Source organism: Vulpes vulpes, chromosome 1 (genome assembly GCF_048418805.1).
Source record: "Vulpes vulpes isolate BD-2025 chromosome 1, VulVul3, whole genome shotgun sequence".
Classification (NCBI taxonomy): domain Eukaryota; kingdom Metazoa; phylum Chordata; class Mammalia; order Carnivora; family Canidae; genus Vulpes; species Vulpes vulpes.
This window is the reverse complement of record NC_132780.1, coordinates 23,762,818-23,772,474: the sequence shown is the minus strand read 5'-3', so window position 1 is coordinate 23,772,474 and position 9,657 is coordinate 23,762,818. Positions and strand designations below refer to the sequence as shown.

The window sequence follows — 9,657 nt, the reverse complement described above, 5'->3', positions numbered from 1 at the left end:
TGACCAAAATTGAATAGGAAATTAAAAAGATTGATAGCTATAAGATAAATTGTAAATATCGTTACAGAGCAATCATTTAAAATGTACCAGAACCATAGGAAGAGATTTCTTAAATAGGTCAAATAATAAATTAAAAAAAAAAAAGAAAAAGTTAAATTTGGCTTTTCAAAATTAAAAACTCTTGGCACTGCTAAGAAAATGAAAAGGTAAGATACAGAATGGGAGAGAATATTTGCAGTAGATATCTGACAAAAGATTTGTATTCTGAAAATACAAATTTACAACCAAATTGTAAGAAGGCAAGTAATCCAATAAAAAATGGCAACAAACTCAGACAAATTGTTCATGAAAGAAGATGTGACATGGCCAAGAAGGAAAAAGGATTTTCAACATTAGCCATCAAAGAAATGCGAATTAAAATACAATGATACCTCTATGCATTCATTAAAAAGACTAAAATTAAAATGATTGGCAGCAACAAGTGTTGGAAGATGTGGAGCAACTGGAAATCCTTTGCAGCAAGTGGAAATTTGAAATAACCCATACACTTTGGAAATCAGTTTTCAAATTCTTGAACAGTTAAAATACACAGCTACCATACAACCTAGCCATTCCACTCCCATATTCAATCCAAGAGAAATGAAAACTTATGTCCATATGGATTTGTACATGCTTGTTGATAGTTTTATTCATAATAGTCTCAAACTGAAAATAGACCTCATGTCCATCATCAAGTGAATAAATGTCCAAAATATGGTCTATCCATAAATGACTATTGCAGTGCTCTTCAGCAATAAAGAGCAGTGACTACTGACATGTGCAACACAGATGAATTTCAAAGTCATTTTGAATAAAAAGCGAGTCATAAATGAGTATCACACTAAATAATTGCATTTATATGAAAATTTGGAAACTAATAGTGAAGTGACACAAATAGTGAAGTGAAATGCAAACTCAGTGACACAAAGATTGATTGGCGGTTGCCTGGTGCTGGGGGCAGGGAGGGTTGGCCTTTAAAGGTGTACGAGAAACGTTTTAGGGGTGATGAAAATGTTCTGTATTTTTATTGTGTTAGTGGTTTCATAGATGTATACAATTATCAAATGCATTGAACACTAAATGGATGCATTTTATTGTATGTAAATTATATCAATAAAGTTGATTTTTAAAAGGCAACATGAAGAGATGGATTCATAATCTCATTTTAGTACATGTTTAGAGACCAGATAATTTTATCAATTCAAATTACTCCAAATCCTAGAGATAGCATTTCTCAATATATTTTTATAATTCCCAATATATTTTATATTTCTTTTTTTTTTTTTTTTTTTTTTTTTAGTTTAGCACCATTTATTAAGTGATCTCAGCTGTTGTTGTAGCTTCTGTGTATCAGCCTGTTCTTAAAACATAAAATGCTCTTCCAATTCCTCTTGTCCAGGACAGAGGGATCTTCCAGGTAGCACGCCAACAGAACAAGAGACTCCGATGATGCCAGCTTCAATGATGGTGCCATCCAGAGAGGGAGAGGGTCATGGCACATTCAACCGCGGCTTCCAGAGGTTTTGAAAAAGGAGCCTTTGGGGGCCCAGACTGCCTGGCATTTTGATGCTGTCGGTGTGGGTTTTGTACTCCATAATGGTGTTGGGAGGTAGGTTAAGCACTTGCCAAAGGGTATCCCGGATGCGGGCTGTGGTTGCTTGGTCACTGGCAGTCTTATTCCATATTGAAATAATGTCCTCCTGAAACCGGACAGAGACCACAGCCCCACAGATCTCCTCCCCAACCATGAACTGTTCCCCCAACATGGCCAGGATGAGATTCTCCCAGCAACGGGATGCCAAGCCCTTCCGCAGTCGAATAATCCACTTGCCACCATTTTTATTTGCATCATCCTCCCACATGGGCTTAATTCTTTCTTTGAAGAGATGGAAGTCACTGTGGCCTGTCAGGTCCCCAGGACGTACCATGTGGCTATAAAACCTCCAGAACTGCTCCACCTTCCTCTTACTGCTGCCCTGACTTTTGTCTCGTTCTGTTTTTTCCTTCTCACCATCTTTCTGTGTGCTGTTTTCTTCATTCTGATCATGGTCCCCACTGTCATCATCTTTCAATGAGTCGAACTTGTTGTTCATCCTCTCACCGCCGCCGTCACCACTGCCTCACCTTTTCATTGTTTTCATTGAAATTTAAAAATATACCATCACTATAAAACCATCATAGTAAATACAATGCAAAAATAAGGAATTACTGACTCATCACTTATGATGCAAATATAAATAAAAGCATATAGAATGAGTCTTGCAGTATATAGTTATTTAATTCTAAAATTCAAGAGTAATGGAATATCAATGAGAGTGACTAAGTTAAAAGAGGAAATATGTTTTAAAATATTTACTGAAAAGTATTTGATTCACTCTTTAATAAAATAGGTATGGTAAGAAATTACTTAAATATATTTTGCTAATAGCAACAGCAAATACTTTATTTTTTAAATATTTTATTTATTCGTGAGAGACACACAGAGAGAGGCAGAGGGAGAAGTAGGCTGCCTGTGAGGAGCCTGATGTGGGATTTGATTCCAGGACCCTGTGATCACGACCTGAGCCAAAGGCAGATGCTCAACACTGAGCCACCCAGGTGCCCCAAATTTTCTTAACTTATGTTGAAACTTCAGTATAATTTGAATAACAGTAGTACTAGTGGATATCCTTTTACCATTTTTTAAATAGGGATTTTGATACAGATCTTTATATCAAAAAGTTTGAAATATTTTGTTTTATTTATGGTAAATTCTTAGTCCATCTGCAGTTTTAATTCTGTATATAGTGTAAAGTAGTAATTTTTTCAAACATATATTTGAGAATGTGTATGTGTGAATGGGGAGAGGGGCAAGAGGGAGAAAATCTTCAAGGAGACTCCCTGCTGAGCATGGAACCCAACTCTGGGCTTGATCTCATGACCCATAGGATTAGGACCTGAGCTGAAATCCAGAGTCAAATGCTTAACCAATTAAACCACCCAGGTGTCCTTAATAACCATTTTTCACCATCATGTTTTGACTATTCTCTTTCTCCATCATCTGGAACATCTGGAAACTAACTTCTCCAACACAGTAAGATCCCAGAACACTTTTTGTCTTTTTTGGGCTCTCTTCTTCATTAGGAAACCTTAAATCCATGTCACTACTAGACTAAATTAATCAAGAGAACGCAGTAAAAATGGTCAGTCATTTCTGAGGCTGCAGTTAAGATTTGTTTTGTTATATTGAAAATGTAGCTACTTCTCTTCACTATATGTGCTTTTTCAGTTATGTTCAGTGGTTTGAGTGCAGGCACAGTACAAGCAGGATGTTGGATTGGACCAGAGTTGGAGATTGATTCAAAAGTTATAGTGATAGCTCAGATAATCAAAGCTGAATAAGCAAAAAATGAGATGAGACAAAGATTGGATTGTGAAAAAGTATTGCTACTTACTAAGTAGAAGTTTCTATGAGGGATGGGTTTAAAGTATATTTCCTAATTCTTTTAGTTGCCAAACTCTTCTTTCACAGTTACAACATTTAATACAGATACTGTATTTATTGAACACTTCTGTTATGCCATTGACCTGTAGTCTTAATCCTCACAATTCTATGAGAATAGTTATTCTTCATCAAATGAGAGTATAGGGGTTCAGGTTAGTTAAGTAATTTACTGTGATACAAAGGTAATGGGACTTGAAAATATTTTAATAGTGTTCTAGTCATTTCCATATGGAAATCATTAGTGAAGTATCCTTTTCTCTAAATCTACTCATTCTACTTTGTCACTGCTGGAACCCTCAATGAGTTCTTCCTTTCTTCTGTCAGTGACATTTAAAAATAGGTAGATAGCAGTTGAGGAGTTCCTACAAATACACTATGCAGTATTCATGGACTTCTGTTTATCCTCCATTTTTGTAGACCTACTTAGCACCTTACTTTTATTTTTTTTATTTGAGAATGTTTTCAGCCATATACTCCTACTGAACCTGATTTTCTCATGCAATTTCTGCCATAGAAGTTTTATTTTTCATGGAACAGGAATACATTGTATGTATACTTTCTTGTTATTTTTCAGATTTACACTGCATGTGTAAGGTGTTATTTTCAAGAAACAGCATTTTTGAAAAAGAATCACTTCAGTGATGTATAATGGAAATATTAAAGAACCACCTTGTTGGATCCAATCTTAGAGGCTTATCTGAAATAGGACAGAGAACCAAGGAGGAATATTTCAGACAAGGGAAGTATGAAAAAATGCCCATATTCAGCCAGCATCCAGCAGCACACATTCATAAGATTTTTCATAATAATTCTGAAAAGCTGCATCAGAGATTTTATACAAACAAGCCACCTTATGAATGTAAGGAATGGAAAGCTTTTAGTTATGGATCACAACTTACTCGACATTGGAGAATTCATACTGGAGAGAAACCCTATGAATGTATGGAATGTGGGAAGGCCGTTGGTCATTCCTCACAACTTAATCGACATCAGAAAATTCATAATGGTGAGAAATTCTATAAATGTAGGTAATATGGAAGGCCTTTATTCAGTTATTACACCCTATTCAACATCTAAGAATTCATACTGATGAGAAGCCATATGAATGTAAGGATTGTGAGAAGGCTTTTCCTTGTGGCTCAGAACATACTCATCATCAGAGAACTCATACTGGTAGAAGCCCTATGAGGGTAAGGACTGTGGGAAGGCCTTTGGTCTTGGTTCACACCTTCCTCAATGTTGGAGAATTCACAGTGGTAAAAAACCTTATGAATGTAATGAATGTGGTGAGATCACATCTTATTGGACATCAGAGAATTCAAGTGGTAAGAAATGCTAAGTATGTGAAGAATGTGGGAGGGCCTTCCTCTGGAACTCCAAACTTGCTCAGTGTCAGAGACTTTATATTGGAGAAAAACAACAACTAATACTGTAAGCAAAGTGCAAAGGGTCTCCCTTTATAACAGACAATTCATAGAGTAATCTTACAAATAAAAATAATTTAGAAAATTATTCAGAGGTCATACTTGAGTCAATATCAGAAAATGCATACTGTGAGAAATACTATGAATGTAAGAATTGTGGAAAAGCCATTAATCTTAGCTCAAAACTTAAATATTACAGAATTTATATTGGAAGGAAAAAACCCTCTTATGAATGTAAGCAATGTGTCTTTAATCATGGCTCAAAATTATACATCAGTGTTTGTAAGCTAACTAGAACAGAGAAGGGAAGAATGGGAAGGCTGTTAGTTATGGTTCACCTGCTGGTCAGAAATTTTTTTATAAGCTATGTGGCAAAGTCTTCACAGCTCAGAATCTAATCACAGCTTTTCAATATCACAAAATTTATAATCATGAGAAAACTATGTGAGGAATACAGAAAAATTTGCTTCATAATTTATATCTTAGCATGAGAAAATTTATTTTGGGTCAGTAGTATTTGAATGTTACTGTTAATGTTATTTGAATGTAGAAAATCCATCACATTTAAGACTTTACTGTAAACTTGAACTTTTAGTAGAAAACTTTTTTAAAAAGAGAGACAAACCATAATATAAACTTTTTAAAAAAAGATTTTATTTATATATTCATGAGAGACATACAGAGAGAGGCAGAGACATAGGCCGAGGAAGAAGCAGGCTTCCCATAGGGAGCCCGATGTGGACTCAATCCCAGGACCCCAGGATCACGCCCTGAGCCAAAGGCAGACCACTGAGCCACCAGGTATCCCCCTATAATATAAACTTTTAACTACAGAGAACAAGCTGAGGGTTGCTGGAGGGGAGGTGGGCAGGGGATGGGCTAGATGGAGGATGGGTATTAAGGAAGGCACTTGTTTTGAGGAACACTGGGTGTTATATGTAAGTGACGAGTCACTAAATTCTCTTGAAACTAGTATTACACAATATGTTAACTAGAATTTAAATAAAAACTTGAAATAAAAAAATTCCCACAAAACTTCTTAAAACCCACATTACATATTGTAGTTCTGTCATTTTCTTACTACTGGGGCATTGAGCTAGTTAACTTCCCTGTTTACTTAGTTTTAAAGTGGAAGGAATTAAATATTTCAACCCATATATTGTCTGCCAAATATTCCCATAAGTGTTGACAGTATCACTACCACTAGTAGTATTATGAGACAGTGAAAATGAATGCAGAGGCGCCTGGGTGGTGCACTCTCTCTATTTATTTAGGTGGCTCTCTCAACTAAGTGTCTGACTATTGTTTTTGGCTCAGGTCATGATCTTAGGGTCATCAGATGGAGCTGTTGGGAATCTGCCCTCAGCAAGGAGTCTGCCTAAGTCTATTGCCTCTCCCCTACCCTACAATAAGTAAATAAATCTTTTTTTAATGAAGAATTCTTCCTGTTTAACATAGGAAAGCTTTTATCTCCTACTGCATGTAAGAAAATTATCTCCAGAATAATAAATATGAACAGGCCATTATTTGGATCTTTTTTGCCATGTCTGCAAGTTCATACTGGGAAAATAGTAACCCCATGATATAGTGATTGTAGAATCATTAAAAGCATAGCTCCTAGACACGTTTTATTAGGTAACTTTACTGTAACAAATCCTTAAAAGCAGAAGTTGTATAGTTCTTATTTTCTACAATAATTATGGATGTTAAAAGATTCTAGGGCCTTTTAAGCATACAGTAACTATCTGTATGCTTAATTATTTAAAAAAAATACAACAGAAAATAGACTTTTAAGGGGAATGACTATGAACTGGTAGAAGATATAGGATGTGGTCAAAGCTGTTTTCAGAAGTTAATACATGCATTATTATTAAAAAGTCAGGGGCAGTTACTGAGCGTTTTCACACTGTACCTTAAACATGTTGGGTACCGCATATTTGTTGAATAGTTATGAATTCAACTCAAGAAATGGGAAAAAGTTCTAAAAAACCCTGAAATGAAGATGGAAGAGTCTAATAAAAGATTAATGAAAACAAAATCTAGTTTATTTGAATTTGCTGGAGTAGACTTTGTCATGTCACATCAGAAAAAAAACTGGTCATAATTCAACACTATGAAAGAGAAATGAATTATAATGATAGATGTGATGAAGATGTTTGTAATACTAATTTTATTACAATAAATTTGAAAATCTAGAGAAAAGGCATAATTTTATGTCACAAATTGATTCAAGGTAGAAGTATCTGAAGACATCAATAAAGGAATAACATAGTTACAGATCTTTTCTCTTTAGATGTAGTTAATTTTACAGGTAATACCTGGAGGGGACAGATATCAGCTCATTATATTACACATTATTCTGTTAAAAATGCTGGAGCAGTGCTTCTCACACAGGCCACTGTTTCCCCTCCCATTCGTAACAATTTTTGATTGTTAAAAATATGGAGGTTTATAGGGCAGATTGTTGTTAAACCTACCATGTACAGGACAGCCCCCCACCTCACCGCAAAGAATTACCTGGCTGGAAATATCAACAATCCTGATCAGAATACCTGGGTTCAAGGTTTGTACAGTAAGAACAAATACTAGATCAGTATCAATCAGTATCAATCAAAGTATTTTTGATCTTTAACATTTGCACAGCTTTCATTTAGGTTTTTCACTGTTATTTTGTATAAGCTTTTGGGTTACTTTGAATATCATTTTTTGGAAGTTTTTTAGTCCTTGGTATTATTTGGTGTATATATTTGGGTATGTAATGCATGTGTAAATGGGTAAGTATATTCCATTTAATCATATATATTTTTTCTTTGTGGTTTCTTATTTTTATGTCTGTCTTAAAAGTATTCTCCACATACAAGATTAAATTAATATCCTTCTTATAATTTGTTTTCTATGTAGATTTTAAAAGACTTGAGGGGTGCGGAGGGACGGAGGGAGAGAGAGAGAGAGAGGGATGAGAGTCTTAAGCAGGTTACATGCCCAGTGAACCTGCTGCAGGGCTTGATAACATAATCCTGAAATCATGACCTGAGCCGATATCAAGAGTCAGAAGCTTAGCTGAGATACCCAGGTCCCCAGACTTTAAAAGGTTTTTGAGGGTTATGTGGCAAACAACTATAAACCTACTACATAGAATTAACATTTTAACAAATTTTCTTTCTCATTTTTCTTGGTCTGTTCTTCATTTTCACTTTTCTAGTTTCCCACCTCTTCCCCTGCTATTGGGCGCTCTATCTCAAGTAAAGAAAATCTTTAAAAAACATGAAAATCCTTTGAAACCTCCCTTTTCCTTAACTCCCCCAACTCCCAAGTATATAACCAGCCGCCCCTCACAACCTCGGAGCAGCTCTTTCTGCTCAAGGGTCCTCTCCCAGTGCTTTAACAAAACCACCTTTTTTTTTTTTTTTTTTTTTTTGCACCAAAGACGTCGCAAGAATTTTTTCTTGGTCCTCAGTTACCTCATCCCACCAAACCTCACCTATATTCTAAAACTACCTCACTCACAAGTGGTTTTTAGACCTTCAACGGCCATTCCTTTCTCCTCCAGGTGCCTCTTGGAGAAGGATCCAACTGGGAAAGTGGAAGATTCACAAGACGGCAGGATTTTCTTGGGACTCTAGATTGACCAAATTTGAAACTACCCAGCTCCAGCCCCTACCAACGGCCAACCACTACTCACACGCAGGGCCTTCCTGCCAACTCCCCGCATCACAGGGGCTGGTCTGGGAAGGAGTCTGGCAGGGGCGCTGGAGACAAAGGCGCTCCCCCCCCCCCCACCGGGTGCGGCAGAGGGTCACCGACGCCCTCGGGGTCGACGGCGGCCGCACACACCTCCGTTAGCCTCCACCACCGCCCCTCGCCCTCCAAAAGCTCTCACCAGGTCGCCCTGCCCAGGATTTGGGAAGCCCCCGCTTTCCGTGTCCTCCGGGCGCAGTCGTGAACGACCCACACTGCCCTGCCGATCTGATGCGCTTGTGCCCCCAGAACCTGTGCCCACAGAGGCCGAATTCTCCCGCCAACCCCTAAAGAAGCGCCCAAACCCCGGGGTAACAAGTTGCCACGCGGAGCCTGAGAGAAACGGGGTGCGTCGCCCGCTCAGTGGCTCAGGACAGCGAGGCCCGTACCTGCAGGCCTGTACCAAGCCTACTCTCACGGGCGGCAGCCAACCTGGCAGTCCCGGATGGTCCCGGGAGAAGCGTCTTCCCGGGGAGCCCACTGCCGGGGCGCCAAGCGTCGCGCGGCGGTTCACTCCGCAAACATCGGGGAACCGTTGCGCAGAACTGTAGAGGCGCGGGGACGGCCGAGGGAGGCGCTGGACACGCGCTGCGGGGATTCCCGGGAAGTGTCGCGCAGAGCCGTAAAGGCTGTGGTTCCGACGAGCGAGACGCCGGGTGCAGGCACACATTCCTTTCCCTCGTCGCGCAGCGCCGTGAAAGCGGCGGGAGGACGAGGGAAGCGCTCAGCTCCGGAGCTGGGACTCGGCAAGAGTCGCACAGGTAAGAGCTGCCGGCCCCACAAGGCAGGTGGCCCCTCTGCTGCTTCGCGTCTGCCTGGTCGCCCCTGAGAAATTCTGAGTTTGCCCCAGCTCCGGGCCTTCTCGGTGGCGGTTAGTGCGGGGCTGATCGAGGATGTGGGAGTTGGTGGGTGGAGTGGCTGCTTCCGCGAGCCGGGGAGGGGTCTAGCGGTGTTCGGAACTTGGGCCATTAG

At 39.1% G+C, this 9,657-nt stretch overlaps 1 pseudogene; it reads right to left on the bottom strand.

Moving 5' to 3' along the window:
- Window positions 1–1,312: 1,312 nt before the first annotated feature.
- On the bottom strand, window positions 1,313–9,202 carry LOC112908804 (eukaryotic translation initiation factor 4E type 2 pseudogene; annotated as a pseudogene).
- Between the last annotated feature and the right edge of the window lie 455 nt (window positions 9,203–9,657).